This window comes from Asterias amurensis, chromosome 5 (assembly GCF_032118995.1).
Source record: "Asterias amurensis chromosome 5, ASM3211899v1".
Classification (NCBI taxonomy): Eukaryota; Metazoa; Echinodermata; class Asteroidea; order Forcipulatida; family Asteriidae; genus Asterias; species Asterias amurensis.
The window spans coordinates 16,863,761-16,889,906 of record NC_092652.1 but is presented as its reverse complement, the minus strand read 5'-3'; the positions used below and the strand labels follow the sequence as shown (position 1 = coordinate 16,889,906).

The 26,146-nt window shown below is 38.4% G+C and overlaps 1 protein-coding gene across 2 annotated transcripts in view; it reads right to left on the bottom strand.

Moving 5' to 3' along the window:
• Positions 1–26,046, bottom strand: part of LOC139937606 (uncharacterized) — a 55,992-nt gene extending 29,946 nt beyond the window's left edge. Inside the window, exons 1-3 of one of the 2 annotated variants that reach the window (XM_071932823.1) lie at positions 25,232–26,046; positions 20,109–20,181; positions 11,534–11,914 (exon numbers count right to left, since the gene is read on the bottom strand). The gene's annotated coding sequence lies outside the window, so the exon portion shown is untranslated. Of the gene's footprint in view, positions 1–11,533; positions 12,042–20,108; positions 20,182–25,231 lie in introns of those variants that run through there. The other variant, XM_071932825.1, reaches the window with a different exon arrangement.
• Between the last annotated feature and the right edge of the window lie 100 nt (positions 26,047–26,146).

Sequence of the window (26,146 nt, the reverse complement as noted above, 5' to 3'; positions counted from 1 at the left end):
AGGTCACTGTTCTAATCTTTAAAAAAAAATATTCAACCTCTACTGTACTAGCCACAAGTGACTTCAAGGGGTCAATATGCAAACATAAACACATTTTGACTTACGAAATAGAAAGCCAAGTGGAGCAGTGTTTTTACTTTATTTCTCTGTTACTCATCACAGTTTTGAAGTGTAAAATAGTTCCAATACAAATTGACATCTTGCTCATACTTATAGCAGTATAAAATTTCAGGGCCCCTCATCAAGAATGAAATTCAAGGCCTGCGCCCAGTACCCTTGATACTTCACAGAGGTTGCCTTGGTGCCCTTGAAAAGCTCCAGTAGAAATTTACCACTTGCTCATAGGGTTCCCTTTACAAAGGAGAAAATGCCATGGTGCATTTAAAAAAAATGAAGCATACAGGCCTGCCCTTTATCTTCCAATCACACTTCTCACTTTAATAATAATAATAATAATAATAACAACAAATTCTTATATAGCACATTTCACAATAACCGTATCAATGCTCTTTACATTAGTGCCCCGGTCATGGGGCCAACCACATCCCTGTAATGTTTCTCATCTCCCTTGGGAGTATACAGCCCTGAGCTGCCTGTAAGGCGTTTGTGGCTTTTCATACACAATATCAAGCTCTACCCTCGCAGGTACCCATTTATACCCCTGGGTGAAGAGAAGCAATTACAGTGAAGTATCTTGCTCAAGGACACAAGTGTCACGACCGGGACTCGAACCCACACTCTGGTGAATCAGCACCAGAACTTGAATGCGATGCTCTTAACCACTCGGCCATGACACTCCATGACACTTTCAAGTCTCATACCGACCCTCTCACCCCACCCAACCTCACTTTAACCCCAAAGTCATCTCCCTCTCACCCAACCCCACTTAACCCCTATCCTAAACCGTCTTGTCTCCAATTCTCTCCAATCTCATTTCCTTCTCTCACCTCATCATCACATCCTTCAACAATCCACGCAATCTATCAATGTTCACTTTCCCACTCCAAACCCCTTCTTAAGCTCTCCGAATATCAAAAGATGACTTAACCAGCTGGCTCAAATTCAAGGAACACCTTCCATCAACTGTCATTCACACGAAAAAAAAACACAATCTTAAAAAAAGTTCTCTAAAGGCAGTGGACACTATTGGGTAATACTCCAATAATTATTAGCATAAAACCTTACTTGGTAAAGAGTAATGGGGAGCTGTTGTTAGTTTAAAACATTATGAGATACGCCTCCCTCTGAAGTAACATATTTTTTTGCGAAAGAAGTAATTTTCCACGAATTTGATTTTGAAACCTCAGAATTAGATTTTGAGGTCTCAAAATCAAGCATCTGAAAGCACACAACTTCATGTGACAAAGGGTGTTTTTTTCTTTCATTGTAATCTCGCAACTTGACGACCAATTGAGCTCAAATTTTCACAGGTTTATTATTTTATGCATCTTATGTTGAGATAAACCAAGTGAGAAAAGACTGGTCTTTGACAATTACCAATAGTGTCCAATGTCTTCTCCAAATATCAAAAGATGACTTATCCAGCTGGCTCCAATACTAGGAACATCCTTCCAACTCTCATACAAAAAAAAAAAACAACAACAATCTTAAACAAAACCGCAGCAAGTTCTTCAAAAAAGCATTACTTATTGACGATACCAAGAATTTGAAAGTCAAGCCTTTGTATATAGACTTGACTCAGTCCAACGACATGTGTTTTTAGAGGAAGTGTTCAACCAGATAAACTTATCCCTCTGGCCACCCAAAAATATGTCACCGTTCTAAGACATCTCTTTATATGGAAATTATACATAAACAGGATAGAGTGTGTAAGAGAAGCCAGGACTGACTTAGACTCGCTCCAGGGCACAACAGCAACACACCTGCAATCCGCCCCCCCCCTCCTCATACCATATCAACACGGTCATGAAATTCTCGGAAATACGAGCGTAGGAAAGGGGGGGGGGGGTAATTACAAGCTTTTAAAGGATGCCATGTTCAAATAGGAAAAGAATTCCCCTGGGGGTTTTGTAATGATGGGGTCAGGTTTATATTGGTTCAATTTGTCTCATGCGGTTGTTCTGTGGTCTGCTCCCAATGCCCATTGGCCGGAAAACCGAAGCGTCCATGAACTCTGAGTTGACGCCAATGTATTGTGACTCAGCCAGTCTTTCATTTCAGGAAAGGCAGACACCCAAAATCTGTCTTTGGATACCATACGTAAGTGCTAAATGTCACAGCTATTGAACGATGGACATTAAAAACATTTTAAAAGATGTTAAATATGCTTTGGGATAAGAATAAAATTTGGTTATGAATAGCATGCGTAGATTTGTGTATAAGCACTGTATACTCGGTACTTTACTCCCCCCTCCCCCCCCCCACCCCAAGTCCTGTGAAAAACACAACCTGTACCCAATGCTATAACAATAGAGGACTCAAACTGTCTGTTGATACTAGGCAATCTTGGTGAGTCCAGTGGTAAGACAACTTCTCTAGAACGACAACTTTGCATGTTTTCAAATGACTGAAGGAAGCCTAAGCCGGAGCCTACATTGTAAGACAGAACCGAAGCCACAGACAAAGCCAGGTTTCAAAAAGGGTCATTGCAATATCAAAAGCAAGACAAAGAGAGCAACAAACTACATCTTGTTAACCAAAGGCTGATCTGTCAAGTAATTGTAATACACTACCATTTAAAAGGGCCATTATTCTGAAGACGATCAGAGCATACTGATCGAAATGTTGACTTGTCAACCACTGGTTCTTCTCAGAACCAACACTACTCAAAAGAGATTTCCAAAAGGTGATACCGCAAATCTCGCCCGATTATAATCCCACCACCATGCAAAGTTTCAAATCCTACTTATAGATACGAAGAAGCCTGACATGCGGGGGGTAAAAAAGGACCTAAGCAACTACATGTACGCGCGCACAATCATTTCCAGGGACGCGCAATCGCCCGGTACCCTGGATGATATAAACTGACGTGGAAAAGTTTACCACTCCAGGCCATGTACTCTAACGTTCACCGAGGGACATTTGCTTTGTAAGTGATTGGAAAATACAAAGATTTATAAAAAGCTATCCCGCCATAAACAAATAGCTAAGTTTATAATATATTCAGGGCAAACAAGAGAGCATTATATCCTCCACATTCTGATTTTGTGACTCTTTGTGATAATAAACAGTTCATCCAAAGGAAAAACTACTAATTATCTGGTAGAAGAACTGATCACAAGTAAAGTTGACTGACAATTTTTAAATGTTACAAATATCGTTCTTCTAGGCGCTGGAACAAAGAAACACAAGCACACGAGGAATTTGCTAAAGGGAAAGTATACCTTTGGTTTTTGGAACCGTTCCATTGGTTTTGTTTTGTCCACGCAGGAAGAATAATCCGTAAGTGTTATACATAATCTGAGAAGAGTTACAGTAACGCTTCTCAGGTTCAAATTTTGGGGGATAAAATCTGGTACCGGTAAATTTTCCAATGACCAAATTACTCCAAAGTGAAATAATTCTCAAAACGCTTCATAACATTGAAAGCCGTGTACTTCTAACCGAGTAAGATTTTCATGTATAATATGATTTGAGGCATTGCATGGTGAGGTATCAATATATTTTTGGTTTGCGGTAACACCATGTGTGTATCCACTTGCCAGGTAGAGTTTGTTCTTAAAGAACTGTCTTGCTTTATTCTACCTTTATTGCAGCATTAGTGTAAAATTTTAACGGTTTTCCTATTTCCGTTTTTTGTATCTTTTTATCTTAGCTTTGCTTTGGTTTTAAAGATGTTTTGCAGCAACACAGTAACTTTAAAACAAAAATTCTTCTAATGACTTAAGTCTTTGACCTTAAGGCTTAAGTTTCAGGTCTGCTTGTTGAAATACTCTATTTTTTAAAATAGAACACTGGGCCGGGATCTGTTTCAATAGTTCGGCCCATAACACAATTGTGTCAAGAGGAATTAACTTCTTCAGGGGTCGAAATTAAGTGTATTTCCATGGTAGTCAGCAGGGCTAGTGACAAATAATTTTTAGTAGCCCTGATTAGATTTTGGTAGCCCGAAAGACACATTATGTCTCGCGTCACGGCTCAAACTTTACAATACACCAATAACATAGTTCTTTATTGTTTGTGATGATGATTTTTGCATTATTTTTCCACTAGCCCGTCGGGCTATCAAACTGGAAAAATCAGTAGCCCGGCTGTAAATCTGGTTGTCCCGGGCTAGCGGGCTAGTGGCAATTTCGACCCCTGTTCTTAGAGAATTATTATTATCTCTCATTCAAGGAAGGTTTTTGCAACAAAAAAAACATCACAGTGTTTGATTCCTTTAAAGGGAACATATACATACCCTTTTGTTTTTGGAACCACTTTGATTTTTTTAAAAATCTATCCCAAAACTGTGAAAGCTTACTTTCAAAAGGTGGTAGCAATTCGAGACATCCCCGAAAATTAACAGCTGTTTAAGTCCACGCAAGAAAAAATTATCTGTAATTTATCGAAATCTGAGAAACGTATCTGAGAGTAGGGTTTCTAAGATTCAAATTTAAGAATTGTTTGTAAATGTTATCTTTTTCCAAAACCCCATCACTTTGAAGTGAAATGATTCTAAAAATTTTTTATCGAAAGCTGCTATAGACTAATTGCCATACATTAAAAGAGTGACTACCAAATCTTTACCTTCCCTTTAAAGACACAGGACACTATTGGTAATTGTCAAAGACCAGTTTTCTCACTTGGTGTATCTCAACATATGCATAAAATAACAAACCTGTGAAAATTTGAGCTCAATCGGTCGTCTAAGTTGCGAGATAATAATGAAAGAAAAAACACCCTTGTCACACAAAGTTGTGTGCGTTTAGATGGTTGATTTCGAGACCTCAAATTCTAAACTTGAGGTCTCAAAATCAAATTCGTGGAAATATACTTCTTTCTCGAAAACTATGTCACTTCAGAGGAAGCCGTTTCTCACAATGTTTTATACCATCAACCTCTCCCCATTACTCATTACCAAGAAAGGTTTTATGCTAATAGTTATTTTGGGTAATTACCAATAGTGTCCACTGCCTTTAATAGTCATGACAAAAATATGGAATAAACAATGATAGCAAACTGAGGCCCCTTTTTTTTTTTTTTTTTTCCCATTCCCTGTCCGTCATCACGAGCACGAAGATGGAGAGAACCGGAACTCTTGGTGTATTAGTTCTCGCCCGCTGCTCCCAATGATAATTTGAGCCCCAATCCCCTTGAGAAGACAGGTGCACTTCCGACCGGAAGAAAACGCACCAAATCCTCCGCAAGGATTGCCGGCCTTCTCTCTCTCTCTCTCTCCCCAACACATTGCCATGGTGGAATTACCAAATGATAATTGTATATCGCTGGCTGTTGGACTTTTAAAGGGGTGTTGTACATGTATTAGTGGATTCTTTTGAAGGGGACCTTGCAGAAAAGTATAACTTAAAAATGTTCTGCTAAGCGGAAATCTCTGAGTCACATGGTAACCTGATAATGGTAAGCAACATTGAAAGAGGACCTGGCAGGAAAAAAAGATCGCTTAAAAATGTTCTGTTGTACTTTTAAAGGGGTGTTGTACAAGTGGATTCATTGGAAGGGTACCTTGCAGAAAAGTATCGCTTAATAAATGTTCTGCTAAGCAAAAATGAACAGTAATATAATGGTAAGCAGGGGACCTGGAAGAAAAGCAAACGCTTACAAATTTTCTTTTAAGTAAACAAAAATAATGTAATACCAGGTACAGATTGTTCATGTGATATGGAACTTGGCCAGTAACCTGATAATGGTAAGCAACATTGAAAGGGTACCTGGCAGAAAAAAAATAATTGCTTAAAAATGTTCTGCTAAGCCAAAAATTATCAGCATACCAGTCACAGATTGTACATGTGACACGGTACTTTAGCTGGTAACCTTATTCTGGTGGGTTAAACAGAAAAGAGACTATGCAGAAAAATACTGCTTGAAAATGTTGTACTAAGCGAAAAATGAGCAGGATACCAGTCATCGATTGAACTTGTCACATGGTACTTTGGCCGGTGACCTTATTCTGGTAAGCAACATTCTAGTTGTGCTAAGCTACTTTTGATGGTGAAGCAGCTCTATGAAAGTGGGCCCAGCTTCTAGCTTTTGGTATCACCACAATACATGAATGCTAAAATGAAAAAGGTGAATTTTGAACTTTGATGAAAAATGATTTTTTTATTGCCTTCTTTTTATGTTGAGGATGAGAGTGCATTCTTTAAAGGGAAAATACCTTGGTTTGTTTTAATCCTATATAAATGTAAACATTAACACAATGAAACTGACCTATGAAAATTTCATTTCAAAACGTGTTCGTGTTTCAGAGATATCGCTAAAATTTCCAGAGCGGTTATGTCCACACAGGGAGAATAATCCATAATTATTGGAGTACACAATCTGAGAAACGTATCTGACAGTAACGTTTCTCAGATTCAAATTTAAGGGGAATTTAAACTGAAACAAAGTGAAATGATTCTCTAATTATGCTTTATACTTTCAAAAGCTGCTGTACCAAGTACACGCCTTGGTACTTGGTACTTTAATCCCTTTACAGCCCCATTCGGGCTAAACTGGGATGTTGTGAGGATAACAATCACCATTAAAGACACTGGATACTACTGGTAATTGTCAAAGACCAGTCTTATCACTTGGTGTATCTCAACATAATGTATATGCATAAAATAACAAACCTGTGAAAATTTGAGCTCAATTGGTCGTTGAAGTTCCGAGATACAAATGAAAGAAAACAAAACTGTAAAACGAAGTTCTGTGCTTTCAGATGCTTGATTTCGAGACCTCAAATTCTAAATCTGAGGTCTCAAAATCAAATTCGTGGAAAATTACTTCTTTCTCAAAAACTACGTTACTCCAGAGGGAGCCGTTTCTCACAATGTTTTATACAATTAACCTCTCCCCATTACTCATATACCAAGTAAGGTTTTATGCTGATAATTATTTTGAGTAATTACCAATAGTGTCCATAGTGCCTTTAATTTTAGGAGTGATTACCTTCCCCTCTAATAGTATTGGTCAAATAAAGCATCAACACAACAATTTGTAAAAAATTTCAGAATTTACATATAAATTTAGCTAAGCTGAACCATTCCATGCTGAGCCAAACCCTTTTACATGCCATCAGTTTCCCAACCCTTTCCCCGACCGTGTGGCAAGGCGACCCCTGTCATCAGGCAATACATGTAGTTCCATAATGTCCGACTGGTCTATGTAATTAGCTAGACCGGATGAACGCCGGAATTAGCGGGGAGTCGTGGCGAACGGATGTTGCATTGACGGACCATGGAGCTAAATGCACAGTAATGCCAACAATCTTGCTTCCAGGAATAAGAAAATCAGGCGGGATTTTTTTTCCTTCAACGATAAGTCAGTGTGGAGCTGCCTCTTAAATCCTCAGAAAGAGAAATGTAATTAAATTGTCGCCCTTGCCCTTAAAAATTGCACATTATCAGAATTATCAATGTCTTGAAATTTGTTGTGTAATATAAATAATTAATAAAATTATGTATTATTTCCCACTTTTGTTTTTTCTCGAATTGGAACATAAATAAATACATGGCAATTGAAATTTAAATAAATTTTAATAATTTGAAGAATCTGAAAACTTTTTTTTTAAGAATGAGTTTTTCATGTAGGTGCCTTACAGTAACACTCCTTTGCTCACAGTCCGGAAAATGTAATGAAGTTTAACAGACAAAATATTAGTTGATAAGCACGTCAATAGCTTATGACAACTTTTTGACAAATCATTGTTCATTTCAAGCCCACATAAAAAATGTTTCAATGTTTCCAGGCAGTTGTTCTTTTTTGACAGTTGTATTTTTAGGTCTAATAATCTGCAGTTACAATTAACATGCAGATTCACATAGAAGCACTGTTATTAAATACTGTACATATTGCAAATTATATACATTAAAAAACTACACGTCACTTGTGACTTTTGTATCAATGCATCATCAGAAATTATAAATCAATCTGAAAAAAAAAACCCTCACAACACAATAAATTTTACAAACGGTAAATTTTACTGACGACGTTTGTATATATCATACTAGAATGATGAACATGTAAATCGTCCACAAGGAAAAAAAAATAATCCAACTAGCATTCGGAAGAAAAATCAACAACAGAGACACATAATTTTATTTTGTTGTGTCCAGACAGCAAGCGCAGACTGCTGGTTATTTTCTCCGAGAGCTTGTATGTGCAACAACACAATCAACCACTAATTGGTAGATTGCTCCGGATGTAAAGTCACATGACCGGTTAGACCGTTCCATTGGACCCTTAGGGGGGAGAGACCACCACTGATGGCTATCAACATACATTACACGCGTACCGTAGAATATCATGTCTACATGTAAATGTTCGGTGCAACAGCGGCCTCAAACCGAGCCTGTTTTTGTATTATTTATATATTTCACCCCAAATCCAGACAAATTTGTTCAAAAAATTTGTTTTTAAATTCATTAAGAAAAAGGTTTCTGCCTTTGGGATTGCGATTTCCTCTTCCATGAAAATTAAATAATAATTCAGTGTCAAGCAATAACGTCACAGTGGGAATGGTGCGTTGGTCATCAAGCATCGACATCCCCCCCCCCCCCACCCACCCCCCTGTCTCCCTACACATAAATTCCTCATGTCGGCCATTAACTTTGTCTAAGTATACAAGCCACAAACCGGATATTAAATCACGTGATCAGATTGCACAAACTGATTGCACCATTGCGGAGAATGGGGGGGGGGGGAGTCCAGATATATTATGCAACTGTCACGATTTACTCTCGGCAAGAAGGTCGAATGGAAGTTTTAAAATAATAATAATTCTTCATAAGATAATTGCTTCATATTAACGACCCCCTTTAAAAACTATTGCAGTTTTTTATTGATTGTGTTCACGTCAACGAGACCTTCTGGAAATTTCCCCCCTGAATTAGTTTAATGCTGAGTAGTTAAATTTGCACGCCCCATACAATAATGGTTTGTACTCGTTCAACCTTATTTTGTCAGTGAATGAAGCATTTTTTTTTTTTTTCGGAAGCAATTTTTTTTCATCAATAAGACGGAAATAAAACCGGATGTTTAATCATGTGACCGGATAGACCGATCCATTTTAAAGCAGGGGTGAAATCAAGAGAAGAAAACACCACATTCTCAATGGTCTCATTTTGGAATGGCAATGTAAACATGGTTATGTGAGTACATGGATGGTGACTTGTCTTTCATTGTATGAGTGTTACGTACGTACAGCAGTTGCCTCAGTATGTAAAGAAAACACATTTTCAAGTAAGAACATTACTATTTTGTGTTTTTTAATAAACGGTTCACTACTGAAGTACATGGTGTTGTTGTTATAAATAGTGAATATGAAATGATGTGTCGAAATTAAAAGAGGTTTGTTGAACACTGAATCATCCATATGGCATGTAAAAGTTTGGAACAAATAGATAATTATTCAGATGAAAATATACAGGGTGTCGATCCGTATGTTAGGTTATTCAACATGAACATAATGTCCTATTAAGGGGTCATTCAGAATAGGAAAATTATTCAAAAACATGTTTTTTTTATTTTGATATTGTTTTGACTGACCCACCCCAAATTTTGATTTTAAAATATTGAATGGCATCATAACATAATATGGGGTCGATTTCACAAAGAGTTAGGACTAGTCCTAACTTAAGACTAGTCCTAAGAGATATCATAAACGTACAGCTAGTCCTAAGTTAGGACGAGTAACTCGTCCTAAGTCGAGATAAGACTAGTCCTAACTCTTTGTGAAATCCACCACTGATCTTTAAAGCCATTGGACACTTGTCCCCTAAAACTCATCCTGTACTTTCCCATTCTTATACAACTTTTTAAGTTGTGACTGGCAGAAAAAATAATAAAAATAAGGAATATAGGATTTGAGGCATTGCATGGTAAAGGTATCATATATATTTTGTTTGTGGTAACACCATGTGTGTATCTACTTCTTAGAGAACTCTTTCTTTATTCTACTCCCGCGGAGTAGGGTATTCGGGAGACTTCTCAGTTCTGAATAGAACTATCCTGCTTTTTAACTTTTACCCGATGGGCGGATGGTATAGAAAATAGGCTGCTACTATTATATGATATATGGTGGATTTCACAAAGGTAGTCCTAACTTAGGACTTGTCCTAGGCAATGCTAAGAGATAGGACTGGCCCTAAGTTAGGACCAGTAACTCATCCTAACTTAGGACTGGTCCTGTCTCTTAGCATTGCCTAGGACTAGTCCTAAGCTAGGACTATCTTTGTGAAATCCACCCCAGGATTACCTGTACTACCGTGGAGTCAGTTCTTAAATTGGTCACAACGTTTTGACTAGCGTGCTCTAGTCATGTCAGGAGACTGATAAGAAAACGAAATTTTACATGTCAGGCCACTTTGCTTAAAGGCTGTGGACACTATTGGTAATTGTCAAAGACTAGCCTTCACAGTTGGTGTATCTCAACATATGCATAAAATAACAAACCTGTTAAAACTTGAGCTCAATCGGTCATCAAACTTGCGAGATAAAAATAAAAGAAAAAACACCCTTGCCACACAAAGTTGTGTGCGTTTAGATGATTGATTTCGAGACCTCAAGTTCTAAATCTGAGGTCTCGAAATCAAATTCGTGGAAAATTACTTCTTTCTCAAAAACTATGGCACTTCATACAGAGGGAGCCGTTTCTCACAATGTTTTATACCATCAACCTCTCCCCATTACTCATCATCAAGAAAGGTTTTATGCTAATAATTATTTTGAGTAATTACCAATAGTGTCCACTGCCTTTAATTTATTATTACTTAGTTCTCAAAGACTCACTTCAGTTATATGCGTCAGTCACCAACTTTAAAAATGCTGTGAACTTTAAACGAAGACACAATGGTAGATTATATATTACAAGCAAGTTACAAGACACTGCTAGGGTCGAAACGTCAGACCATTAATTATATTTTTTGTATTTATGCTATCCATCCTTTTGGTTGGTAAGTTGTTTACAACAGCTAATTCTATTTCACAAGCACGTATAAAAAATAAAAATTTTCTCAATTCAATTTGTTGCACTACCCTCAAGAAACTTTAGTGGTTTTTTTCCACACCCCCACAGTTTTCAAACATCCGGGGAGAACACCTTTGGGTTATGAACACAAAGTCCTTGAATAACATTTATCCTTGAGAAAAAAAGTCATCACAAACAAAAACAGACTGTGTTTAAAACAATATTTCTGAAGTTACCAACGACGCATTGTATGTCTTCATTCTTAGTTCTAATTCTTAAAGTTCTAATTCCAAGAGTTGCCCTTTTCAATCCAATTTCGTAAGAAAGTCTCACAAAGAAACTGTGAAAAGTTTAGCGGAAGACAAAAAGGAACAAGTATGTAGCTTACACTGAAAAAAAAAACTGGAAAAAAAAAAACTCCAGGTACAGACAGAAGTTTAGAAAGAGTAAAAGTCTACTTGCCTTGCCTTCTCGATCTTTCCCTGGAGTATCCCTGATCTCGCAGATGGCTAAAGAGACATTTTATCGGGTCTTGTTATTCGCCCCGTGAACTTCCTTGGATGTCAACGAGGCCTTTCACAGTGAGTCCCACGAGGGCGGTAAAGTCCGTCTGCCCAACGAGAACAAGATTATGATGGGATGCTACTCCGACAGGATCCGTGGGGACCGAAGTCTCTTGTGTTGTGTGCTACAGACAGCTTTTAATTGAAGTTCATCTTGGCAATGCTGTCAGACTTCTTTTTTGTGTGTGTCCAAGTTGCTACAAAGGCTACGTTACTGTCTCCAAGCGTAGGGCAAAAAGATGGTTTTTGTGTAGAATCCGTTCAAGGTGTTAAGCGTAAGCTACAGGATAGAAAACAGGAGGTACGATATTAGTTAACATGCCGTAGTAACGTACCTTGAGAAGTATATTGAGAATATAGATGTAGAGAAACTACAAGTACAACCAGCGAAGACCTGAAGAGGCCTGTCTCACCACGGTCTACCCCCACAAAGTGACCACTTGCATTGTGGTCAAGACTTTATGTAAGCAAATGTATAAGACCTATTGTTGAGTGGTCAGTTGTCACTTTGGGCCTCATCACACAAAGGTAATCTTGAGGAGTGACCAAGGTTGTGATGTCATCAGAAGCATTCAGCCAATGGGATGGCTGGAATTGTGTTAGTCGCATGACTTGTACTCAATGAGCCATGCAACAAAGCGAGCACCGGTTGGGCTAAGACTTCAAGGTGATGACTTCAGGGTCCCATTTCCCAATGCAGCCATAAAAGTACACTGTTAAGCGAAAAATACTGCTTAGGAAATTTCTATGCTTAGCAAAAAATGAGTGAGGCACCAGTCAAAACAGTGTAAACTTATAAAATTTTGGCTAATGACCAGTTTCTGCTAAGCGATATTTTGTTGTGCTATAAAGCTACTTTTTGTGCATACATAGTTTATAATACAGTCCAAAGCCCAAATTTCATACTAAAGCAGTTAAGCAGAAGATGGTGCTTAGTAAATGCCAAATGCTAAGCACAATGTTTTGGCTGATATTCTGATAACGTTGGTGGTGGTGGTAGAAACCACGAATGGCTAGCTCGGTGGTCTAATAGTAAGACTCTGCTCTAGCAATGCAAAGGTTTTGCTTTCGAATCCCACCTGAACGATTTGTCTGGAAGATTTGTGTTCACAGAACTCTAGAAAGTACTGAATTTGTTAAGATGATCTTAAAGTCGAGGGAACTCAGCAAGCTCCCATAATGGGATATATAATAGCTTGGTAGGATTCAAACCCACAACCTTGTGATTGCAAGTCCTGCAGTCTAACCAATGGACCACGGTGACCTATACAGTGCTTGTGCTGGACACTATTAGTAATAACCCAAAATAATTGTTAGCATAAAACCTACTTGGTAACAAGCAATGAAGAACTGTTGGAAGTATCAAACATTGTGACAAACAGCTCCCTCTGAAGTAATGTATTTTTTTGAGAAAAAGGTAATTTATCTCTCAAAATCTAATAAAATGCTTCAAGCCTGATGCCCTTTTTGACATCCGAAAGCACACACATTTGTGCAACAAGGCTTTTTATCTTCTTCATTATTCTCTTGCAACTTCGATGACAAAATGAGTAAAAATGTTCACAGATTTGTTATTTTATGCATGTTATGTTGGGATACACCAAGTGAGAATACTGGTCTTTGACAATTATTACCAAAGCGTGTCTAATGTATTTAATACACATTGGTGGGGAAAACAGATAGCGACCATTCTGTTCAAATCCAGTTGATCCAGCACTGTTTAGTTTTAAGCCACCATTGATAACAGTTTAGAAAAAACATCAACTACACAATGTCCCTAAAAGCAATCACAAAATGGCCTTGAGATGACAACAGAGGGGGCTATTGTACCAAGCACAGAGGCCAAGACATTCTTATCCATTTAAAAAGACCAAGACAAACAAAACTTTTCTCTCCATCTTTGTGACGGCTCAGAGCATACTCTGCTCTTCGATAGACCTTTGATCTAGCCAACTATTGTCGACCCTTACAGTTTATGGAGTCTAGTTCTTCCCAAATGGCCTTGCTCAGTGAGAAGAAAGACCGTAAATGATAATGAAATTTTCTTTTAATCCCCCACTCTTGAAGTTTCTTAAGCTTTGGGATTAGAGCTTGACTAATGGGATTGACAGCAAAAAGTAAAGAGGGGTATGGGTGGGGTTTCCCCCTCAATGACCTCATTGTTGTCGCTTTAACTGTTTTCACTTTGTTGGCTTCTTTTTAGATAAAGGTAAACTTGATGAGTGCTTGTTTTTTTCCACCTTGTTTATACGGCGGACAAAAGGTAGTCACCAAGGCATTTTTTTTATGCATCAATTGAATAAATTGAAAAAAAATTAAGAAGAAAAAAATGTTAGCGGTTAAAATAAACAAAACAAGGACTCTCAAAAGGGCTTGAAAGGCTTTGGAAAAGCTTATGTCATCTATCTTTCGAGACTTCAAGCAGAAGGAGAAAAACCAATAGTAGAAAGTAATGTCGCAGCAGGGCGTCTTAAACTGTACAGAAAAGTGCCATATGCTTGAGGGGGCTCAATATCTTCAGTTTGGACACCTTGGGGGTAAAAAGCAATTGCTAAGAAATGAATTTAGTTGGAAAGATGTTTACAAGAATCTAACTATTCACATTATCCCTTGAAGCTGTGGTTTTTGGCTTATTTTGTGAACTAACACAGTCAGCTATTTTGATCAAGTAAATGTTTATCTCCAAAAAAGTAGGAACTTTGTAAGTTCACAAAGTAAATGGAAAACAACACAATTTTGAGGAATATTTGTGTGAACTGTTATGTTAAACTTTGACAAAATATTCTTGCCATATCCTTTTGAATTGTGTGGTTTTCCTTTTACTTAATGAACTAACAAGAAGAGAATTTTTTGTCAAGTCATGAAATTAGGAACCACAAAGTAAAAGAAAAACCACACAACTTAATAAAGGATATTTGTGTGAACTGTCCAATTCAACTTTGAAAACATCTTTCTAGTTTCATACCAGAGATTAGAAATAAGAACATGGTTTTGTTTTATCCGACTTGGAAAAAACCACAAAACCCCCAGCTATTTTGTTTTTGCCAAGCAGACATTTATAACAAAGTTTACAATAACAAATTTCTTTTCTAGTTTGATACAAAAAACACTTGTTAATGGCATTAAAGCCATTGGACCCTTTCGGTTCAGGCAAAAATAAAAAAGTTCACAGATTTACAAATAACTTACAGGGTTTACAGAAGGCAGTGGTGAAAGACTTCTCTTGACATATTATTCCATGAAATGCTTTACTTTTTGAGAAAACAGCAAAACAATACAAATTCTCGTTAACGAGAATTACGGATTTATTTGAAACACATGTCTTGACACGGCGAAACGCGCGGAAACAAGGGTGGGTTTTTCCGTTGTTTTCTCCCGACTCCGATGACCGATTGAGCCTAAATTCTCACAGGTTTGTTATTTGATTTAGAAGATGTGGTACAAAAAGTGTGGGCCTTGGAGAACACTGTTTACCGAAAGGGTCCAATGGCATTAAGCGCCCAATCTGAAGGTAATGTGCCCCTCTGAACAGGACATAAACACAGGCCTGAACCTTGGTGTATGTAGGGTCTCCTAGCCTCGGTGCCCCCTTCAGAATATCCCAACTCATTTTAAAGGGAAGGTACATGTTTGGTAATTACTCAAAACAAGTATTAACTTAAACATTGACTTGGTAACAAGCATTGGGGAGCTGTTGATGGTATAAAACATTGTGAGAAACGGCTTCCTCTGAAGTAGCATAGATTTTGAGAAAGAGGTAATAACAAGGGTGTTTTTCTGCCATCATTTTCTCGCAACTCCGATGACCAATTGAGTTCAAATTTTTACAGGCTTGTTATTTTACGCTTATGTTGGGATACACCAAGTGAGAACACTGGTCTTTGACAATTACCAAAGGTCTACTTCCCTTTTAAGCTATTAAGGTTTATTAAGGAAAAAGACAATGACGTTCATGCCTTGCAACATTCAGCCATACAACTTGGGCAGGGTGGTTGAACGCTGCAAGAGTCCAAACTTTATTAAGGTAGGTAGACAAAATTGCACATTTTGTTGTAACTTCTGGAGTAGTTCCATAATTGAAGGAGCTGATGAGAAGTAGATTTAAGAACATAGTTTTGTTTTAACTGACTAAGGAAAACATCTGAGATTCAAATGTTTTAAAAGATTTCTGCTGAGATATAATAAGCTGCTTTATGAAATTGTTGGGCCCATCAGGTTTCTTTCTAGGATTGTTTCTTATCTTTTCAGGTTTCTATCTAGGATTGTTTCTTATCCTTTTCAATCATTGTGGAAATCCGTGTCAAAAGTTCCTAAAAGTTTCTCTGGGATTTACATCAACAATCTTCAGTCACGTTCTCAAATAAAAGTAGTGTTGGATTTGGATTTTAGAGTGACTTGGTTGATCAAAACATGTCTCACCAACAAGGTGGTTTCAATTCAGAACCAGCGTAAGCCGGGAAGGGACAAAATGGTGCTACGTGACTCTACACAATAAGAGAGGTGTCCTAATTATAGTGCAACTGTCAACTTGTTGAGGTAACCATAAGGGGGGATTCTCAAGGAAGAAAAGCTGGTACTGTTGTAGCCTTGAGTGAACAATAAGATTCCCCCCTCACAGTAGCACCCCTTTGACAGGCATAGCAGGGGGTTCTGACTGCGTATTGTACAGGCTTATTATTTACTGTGGTTCCATTGCACGTTCCTTGTGTCGCCCGATGCAACCTTGAAATTTGAAACAACAAGGCCATATTTTTTTTCTTCATTTCTTTCAAAGGACTCTGGGAAAAGTACTGAGTATCTGTCAGAGCTGCGTGTTACTACCTTATTCTGGTACACAGAAATGATTTGCGCTTAGATTAAGCTAATTATCTACTGTGATTCCATTACACCATGGAGAAAAGACCACGGATTGCACGTTCCTTGTAGCGCCCGATGCAACCTTGAGTTTTTTAACAACAAGGTCATCATTTAAAAAAAAATTCAAAGGAATCTGGATAAGTACTAAGTATCTGTCAGAGCTGCACGCTGTTACCTTATTCTGGTATAAAACAGAAATGTTTTGTGCTTACATTAAAGGCAGTGGACACTATTGGTAATTGTCAAAGACTAGCCTTCAAAGTTGGTGTATCTCAACATATGCATAAAATAACAAACCTGTGAAAATTTGAGCTCAATCGGTCATCGAACTTGCGAGACAATAATGAAAGAAAAAACACCCTTGTCACACGAAGTTGTGTGCGTTTAGATGGTTGATTTCGAGACCTCAAGTTCTAAATCTGAGGTCTCGAAATCAAATTCGTGGAAAATTACCTCTTTCTCGAAAACTATGGCACTTCAGAGGGAGCTGTTTCTCACAATGTTTTATACTATTAACCTCTCCCCATTACTCGTCACCAAGAAAGGTTTTATGCCAACAATTATTTTGAGCAATTACCAATTGTGTCCACTGCCTTTAAGCTAACTATTTACTGTGATCCCATTGCTCCATAGAGAAAGAGGACCATGGATTGCCCGCTGTACCACCCAATGCAGCCTTGAGATTCGTAACAACGAAATTAGTGTCATGGCCGAGCGGTTAAGAGCACCGGATTCAAGCTCTGGTGTTTGATCAGCAGAGTGTGGGTTCGAATCCCGGTCGTGACAGCCTTGCTACATAAAATTGGGGAGGTAGTGCTTTCTGCTCTACCGGCCAGGCTTCGGACTGATGATACCCAAGCCTACATCCGTATGGACTGTAAAAGGGGTAACCCTGTTTCAGCCCTAGGAGTAGGTGGCAATGGCCTCTGGGCGAAAATAATTGTAGCCCACACCTTGAAGTGGCCTTCAGGCCTTGTGTGTCTGGCGACTCACAGGACTCAGAAAAGTAGCGAGTACGGTGCTGTCAGAGCTGCACAATGTGCCACACTATGCAACCCTGAGATTTGTAAGAAGACAAGGCCATCATTTTGTCTTTCTTAGGACTCTGGAAAGAACCGAGTATACAGTGCCGTCAGAACTGCACTTTGTTACCTTATCCCTTGTATCTTAGGCTAATTAGTTACTGTGATTCCATTGCACCTTTGAGAAAGGACCACGGATTGCACGTTGTACCACCCGATGCAACCTTGAGCTTTGCAACAACAAGGCCATCATTTTTTAAAAAGAAATTTCTAACAGGACCTGGGGAAAATACTGAGCATCTGTCAGAGTATGCATGTTGTTACCTTATACACATGTACAGGTAAACAGAAAGGTTTTGTGCTTACATTAAAAAGCTAACTGTTCACTGTGATTCTATTGCACCATATAGAGAAAGGACCATTTTTTTATACCGTCATATTTATCTGAACTCATCAGGCCTTATAACCCCAGTCGATCTGGTCTTCATTCAGCAAGTCAACATCTTCTGACTGAACGGAGATCTTATCGCTCCTGGGGAGATAGATCTTTCCGTATTGCTGCCCCTCGTCTTTGGAACAGCCTTCCTCACAACATTCGCTCTATTTCATCCCTCAACTCCTTTAAAACTACCCTCAAAACCCACCTCATGGTAATTGCCTACAACAACACAGTTTAATTTAAATATCTTGTTTTTGTTCATTGTTTTTCTTTGTCGCGCCTTGAGCGCCTATTTGTTAGGTGGATATGTTTGCGCTTTACAACTGTCATATTATTACTATTATTTTAAGGACCAGGGATTGCACATTGTACCACCCAATACATTGCAGCCTTGAGATTTGTAACATGGGAGGATAAACAGGGGATAAACAGGGGAAACACAGCGAGTCTATTATACTTCTAATATGAACATCTCATTGTTTTAACGGCACGACTCCCCACAACAGTATATCTCGGAACTACGTCAAGGACCCTTGGATCAAGTACCATGCCCCTTCTCAAGGATCCCAAGTCTAGAAATTTCTGAGGTGACAGGATGCTATTTCACAAAGAGTTAAGATGCTATGTCAGATTTTTTGCCGATTTGACCCAAAACATTTGATTTAAAATTCAATAGGTATTTTGATGGGGGTCGAGAAAGTTATAAGCTTTCATTTGAGCCATTGCTCAAAAAAGTCCGCCAATTATTAGTAGTAGTGAAATAAAGTGCTCAAAATTAGTTTTTGTCGGGATCCCGACAATATATCACGTGACCAATTCTTATGTGTTTTATAAGAAACGTTTTAAATTTTTGTCATGGTTCCTTGTCACACGATGTCATGTGCTTTCAGATGCTTGATTTCGAGACCTCAACTTCTAAATCTGAGGTCTCGAAATTAAATTCATGGAAAATTACTTCTTTCTTGAAACCTACGTTAGTCCAGTGGATCCGTTTCTCACAATGTTTTATACTATCAACCTCTCCTCATAACTCATTATCAAGTAAGGTTTTATGCTAATAACTATTTTGAGTAATACCACTAGTGTCAACTGCCTTTAAAACGCTCATCAGGACAATATTTTGAAGTAACGACAGGACACTTTTCAGGCTTGAGTCAAGGCGCAAAAGTTCCTTCACACGTAAACACATCTATTTATAGACCTCAACGCAGCCTTCTAATCCAGGACACTGCGACGCATCCACGTTCTCGATGCAATAATAACCATGGACGGACGGAAATAGCCAGAGAGACACAACAAGTAATCAATTGATGTGCAGTCTCTAGTCAATACATTGGCAAGGATGGAAGTTGTTTGCTGTCAACGCGACCTGAAGGGGGATCCCTAAAAATAACCACTGGTTCTTACAACAGGAATATTTTTAGTGTAACCTGATTTTCCACAAGGTTTAATTACTGAAAAGAAGCTCCCTCCGAAAAACAAAAAAAATCAACAACAATTGCAAAAAAAATCAACAACAAAAAGCAAAAAATTTCTGTCACATCTGGTTGGACATTGGTCTGACAACAAAAAATGCCTTAATAGTTGTTAAATTTGCAACGGGGATAAAGAAATATACATGTTGGTTTTTACTCATATACACCGGCGTGTGTTAGCACTGTATACTCAGTACTTACCCGAGTTTTGTGAAAAAATCACAGTCATATTACTCTGGTGGAATTCAAACTGCCTCTAGCTACCGGGCAATCTCAGTGGTCTAGTTGGTATGACACTGCTCTAGAATTGCAAAGGTTGTGGGTTTGTTCGATTGCTTTCAGATGCCTAAAAAGGGCTGTAGGCCTTAAGTCTTTTTATAAATTATTTGAATGAGAAATTACCGCTTTCTAAAAAACTACGTTACTTCAGAGGGAGCCGTTTCTCACAATGTTTTTATACTGTCAACAGCTTTCCATTTTCCATAATACCAATTAAGTTTTTATATGCTAACAATTTATTTGAGTAGTTACCAATAGTGTCCAGTGACTTTGAAACCAAGGATTCCTTCAAAAATCATCAACCACAGACTTTTAAGAAATCAATTCTTTTTATAAATGTTGGTGTCCCCCCCCCCTTTCGAAAAAACATACACAAATTGAGAACAATTCTAAAAAACTTACCTTGATTTTGTTATTGTGTCACCTCATCATCATCAGTAGACTATACTTTAGATTGTAGATTTTCAACTGCGACCTGGTCCAAAAATAAGTCAACAGTTAGTGAGGTCAGAACAAACAGTCCAATCATTTGGTTAGGGGGGGGGGGGGGTGGCAGACTGTCTCTACGTCTCTGTCAGGTTAAGCCAGGAACTACTGGAGAGAGTCTTTGTACATGTACGTGACCCAAAGAAGGTTAACACAAGGTTAGGTCTGGATGGTTTAGGCCAAGTGGCAAATTCAAGGGTGGTACAATGGCAGGTGGATTTGATATGAGGTCATTATCATGGGATGGCCGGCCAACGACCCGATCATTACAGCATAATCCGAGGGTCAGTCATGTAACTATGGTGTGTGTAACACACAGGTGGCCACGTAACATGGCAAATGAGTTCAGTTCAATGGCTGCACCTTAGGGGTATGTGTAGGGGGAGGAAGGGGGGGGGCACAAAACTAACTCAAGCAGTGGAGGTCTTTTGTTGATTGAAATTTGGCCTTGTTTATGGTCTAAAGCCATTGGACACTTACGGAACAGAATTTTTTTTTTGATCACAGATTTACAAATAACCTACAGAGTTTACAGACGGTAATGGTGAAAGACTTCTCTTGAAATATTACTCCATGAAATGCTTTACTTTTTGAGAAAACATTAAAACAATTATCAATTCTCGATATATCGAGAATTATGGATTTATTTTAAACACATATCATGACACGGCGAAACGTGAGGAAACAAGGGTGGGTTTTCCCGTTATTTTCTCCCGACTCCGATGACTGATTGAGCCTAAATTGTCACAGGTTTGTTATTTTATATATATAAGTTGTGATACACAAAGTGTGGGCCTTTGGAAAATACTGTTTACCGAAAGTGTCCAATGGCTTTAAGCATGTGTGACATAAGCTCCTATAACAATGTGCTTCTGATTGGTGGAATTTAAGTGGCTTCATATTTTGGGTTTACCGATTGTTTATAACTTAATTTTTTATTTTTTTGTGTGAATCAAGACTGTTTTATATTTATTATTGCTAAATACGCGATACATTTCTAGTGTGACATAAGCTGCCATAACAATGTGCTTCTGATGGATGGAATTTGAGTGGTTTCGTATTTTGTGTTTTAAAGATTTTTAGTAACTTTATGTTTTCATTTTTTTTTCGTAATCAAGGCTGTTTTGTAATAATTATTACTAACAGATTCATTTCTGGAAAAGAAACAAGGAAGCCTCATACAATATGCTAATAAGCGAACTAAATCATTGTAGCTCGTAAGCTTGAGGTAATTTTCACCTGTAAACAAATGTTGAACAAGGGTGATTGCTATGTATAAGAACACCAGAAAGTATTTTTTCCACGAAGTGTTCTAGGTTATTAATTTTGGTTTTCCCATACACCGATGTGTGTTGAAAAGCACTCTGTACTCAGTACATGTACCTCCCGAGTCCTGTGAAAAAAGGTATCACAGGCATATTACTCAGTTGGGATTCGAACCCTCGACCCTTGCAATTCTAGAGCTCAGTGTCTTACCAACTAGACTACCGAGATTGCCCAATAGCTAGAGGCAGTTCGAATCCCATGTTATAGGTTCTTTCACGTGCACTGCCAAATTGAGAATGTACGGACCTCTTACAGGCCTGTAAGCTTCATTTTTTGAAAGGGCATGGGCATCAAGGCATGCTCTCCTTTATGAAGGGCACCCTATAAGGGCATTTTTAATTTCTACCGAAGCATTTCAAGGGTGTTAAGGCAATGACAAGGGGGGCATGGAGGTAAGTGTTTCCATTGCATCAAAGAACTATCAGGCCTGCTCTTATAACATTTTATTTAAAACTATAACATACTATTTAAAACTGCAACACACTATTTAAAACTATGACATAGGCCTACTATTTAAAACTGCAACACACTATTTAAAACTATAACATACTATTAAAAACTGCAACACACTATTTAAAAGGATGACATACTATTTATAACTGCAACACACTATTTAAATCTATAACATACTATTTAAAACTGCAACACACTATTAAAAACTATGACATACTATTTAAAACTATAACATACTATTTAAAACTGTATCTGAAATTTCATACTGCGTATGATGCACACACACAAAAATTTAATTACAAAGATGGTTATTTTTTATTGGACCCTTTCCAGTTACAATTTGAATAGAGGTAGATTTGCGGTTACCACCAAAACCAAATTTCCTCTGTAAGATTCTTTCATGCGCAGACCAGTTTCTCTTCAGAAAAAAAACTTGTAAAAAACAAAAGATATAGAATGCACTGCCACAGTTTTTCAGAATGGAAACTCTTAAGGGTGCTATTAAGACCTGTTGTTGTTGTTGTTGTTGTTGGGGGGGGGGGCGCCATTTGCATAAAAAAAGTAATGGATTTGGAGGCAATTGTCTTCATGCGCATGGTCAGTGCCTTTGGGCCAATGAAACTGTTTCAGTGGAATATGTTGTCAGGCCTGATACTTCACGGAGGCAACGAAGGCGATTGCCTCCGTGTCCCCTGGTCATTGCCATGGTGCCCTTGAAATGCACCGGAACAAATTTCATCATAGGGTGCCCTTTACCAAGAAGAAAACGCATTAGTGCCCTTGCTCTTTCAAAAACGAGGCATACAGCCCTGTGTTGTTCCTTTCAATCATTTGATTGGTGAAAACATGCGTCACAAGAAGGTTATATATAACCTTCTTGTATGTATCTACATTTCTATAGTCCAAGGCAAAAATTCCTTCATGGTTTCCTCATTAGAAACTGATGATCAATTAGAATGAGGGGGATTGAATGAGTGGTTGAGCCACATCCGAATGAAAACAATTCCAATCATATTGACGTTATCGATGACCTCACCATCCCAACAAATTTGCAGTTTCATATACAAAGTAAGGTGGAACAATACATTGTAAGTTTTTAAGTCCTTCATAATAATGGCTTCTACATCAGAATGACAACAATGAGGGAAATTGAACGAATAGGAAATTAAGCCACATCCGAGTAAAACCAATTTCAATCATAATGAAGTCTGATCATCTACAAAATAAGGCAGAAGAACATTGTAAGTTTCATAAAAATGTCTTCCACATCAGATTCTGATGTGGAAGACATTTTTCAGAATGATGAGCAACAATAATGCAAAACAATTTCAATCATTTTTAATGACTTCATCAACAACGTCATCATCCCCCAAAATGTGCGGTTTCATCTACAAAGTACAGTAAGGTCGAAAAAACATTGTAAGTAATAATAATAATAATAATAATAATAATAATAATAATAATAATAATAATAATAATATTTATTTTGTTTTTTACCCATACACCGATGTGTCTTAGCACTGTATACTCAGTACTTTTCCGAGTCCTTTGAAAAAATATCACAGGCATGCTACTCGGGTGGGATTTGAACCCTCGACCCTTGAAATTCTAGAGCAGTGTCTTACCAACTAGACTACCGAGGTTGCCCGGTAGCTAGAGGCAGTTCGAATCCTATGTTTTGGCAGCGGGTACCGCAACGATATAAGAGATGTTAAATTTGCATCGGGGATAAAGTACTGAGTGTACAGTGCTAACACACATCGGTGTATGGGTAAAAAACAAAATTAATATATTCTTTATCCCCGATGCAAATTTAACATCTCTTAAATAATAATAACAATAACTGTGTTTATAAAGCTTTAAGTTCTTCATGGCTTTCACACCAGAGCGATGACAATGAAAAATAATGAGGGAACTGAATGAGTAGTTGAGCCACATTCGAATTAAAACAATTTTCAATCATAATGAAGTCATTGATGACGTCATCATCTCAAACAATTTGCGGTTTCATCTACAAAGTAAGGTGGAAGTACATTGTAAGTTTTTAAGTCCTTCATAATAATGGCTTCTACATTAGAATGATGACAAAAATGAGCGAAATTGAACGAAATATTAAGCCACATCCGAGTAAAACCAATTTCAATCATGATGACGTCATCATCCCCAAAATTTGGTTTCATCTATAGGCCCTATTATACAAAATAAGGCAGAAGAACCTTGTAAGTTTCAAGTCCTTCATAAAAATGGCTTCCGCATCAGAATGATGAGCAACAATAATGCAAAACAACTTCAATCATTTGACGTCATCATCCAAAAAAATGTGCGGTTTCATCAATGAAGGTCGAAGAAGATTGTAAGTAATAATACTAATAATAACAACTGAGTTTATAAAAGCTTCAAGTTCTTCATGGCTTTTACATCAGACCGATGGCAATACAAAATAATAACAAGGACATATTGCGCATGTATCCACCTTAATACGGTGCTCAAAGCGCATGAAAAAAAAGAAAACAAAATCAAATCAACAGAGGGAAGAGGGAACATTGGGAAAACACAAGAAATAAACTACTGAAAAGCTGTTTGAAATAAATGAAATTTCAATTTGTCTTTCAAAGTGGGAAACTGAAAGAGTAGTTGAGCCACATTCGAATGAAAACAATTTTCAATCATAATGACGCCATTGGTGAGGTCATCATTTCAAACAAGTTGCGGTTTCATCTACAAAGTAAGGTCGAAGTAGATTGTAAGTTTCAAGTCCCCAAAGTTTGGTGCTTCTTAACCGCTAGAGTGTGGGTTCGAGACCCAGTCGTGGCACTTGTGTCTTTGAGCAAGTAACCATTATTGCTTCGTCCTTTGGATGGGACATTATGCCATAAGTCATGTGTATCCGGATTGGTGGTTCATGTAAAATAACCAAGAACGCTTAACGTGGAAGAGTGGGGGTTAACCACTGTGTCTCTGGTTCACATACTCTTGTTTACAGGTTTGCTCAGGCTTGTGAGAGCTGTACAGTGATTAAGTTCACTTGGTTTCAATAGACCCCTTGCATGTGACTTTAAACGCTCAAAAAAGCGCCCTCACTTGAGTCAGAAAGCGCCCTTACTGGTGTTATAAGAGGGCAAATGTTTGGACGATAGCTGTTCTTTGTGCGTAAAAAGGTGAGCGTGACCTCAGCATCCCTGTAGCGCTTCGCGCTATGAAAGGAGTCTATACCAGACACACATCGTATATAATAATAATTGATAATGTGGTAAACTCACCGATTCTTCAGCATTCTTTCTCTTTCCCCCCGGACCTCCGTAGATGCACCTGAAGGACTTCCACAATCCAGCTAGTATCCACTCATTGCATCCGCACAGACTTCCACAAGGACTTCCACAATCCAGCTAGTATCCACTCATTGCATCCGCAAAGACTTCCACAAGGACTTCCACTATCCAGCTAGTATCCACTAATTGCATTCGCAAAGCCTTCCAATCTGAAAAGTTGTACTGTTCTTTAGTCAGCACACATGAGCAGTTATGGAAAAGTGACTTCATCATTATCAAAACGTCAAGGCTACTGCCCACTTGATACAACAACCGTCCACTGCTCCTTGGTTGTGTGGTTGGTGCAGGGGTGATTTTGCATCGCTGTTGGGTCGCGCAGTTAGTTCAGCCATTCTGAGGCCACTCCACCTGACGAGGTCGTCGATCCAGGGCAGTCTTGGTCCGACAACCCCGCGACGGTGTCAAATTGGGGTTCCATCAAGCACTGCTGCTGACAGGCCACCCTGTTGTACTGCATGACCAAACTAAGCGGCTTTTTGTGCCATAATTGTGTTGCAGAGAGACACCACCTGTTGCCAATCAGTGCTTTGAGGCTTTTGACAAAGAGTCTGTGACAAAAGTCTTCATGCCAACATGTAAGGGTTATTCCACAAGACGTCATCCTCAGAATCAAACTTGATGTCCTCAGAAGAGATGCTGTCTTCTCCATCCTGTCTCCGCCCAGTCCATGTTTCTCACAAAAGATGTTACTTCATTTTCTCAGTCCTGAGACTCTGTCCACTGCCTCCTCCTGACTGTACTTCGCCACTCTCAAGAGATGCACTTCATGCTGCCAGTGATCGTACCCTACCAACCCCACCCGATCCCCTCCCAACCTTGTGATCAATAAGCCATATATGCCTGTTC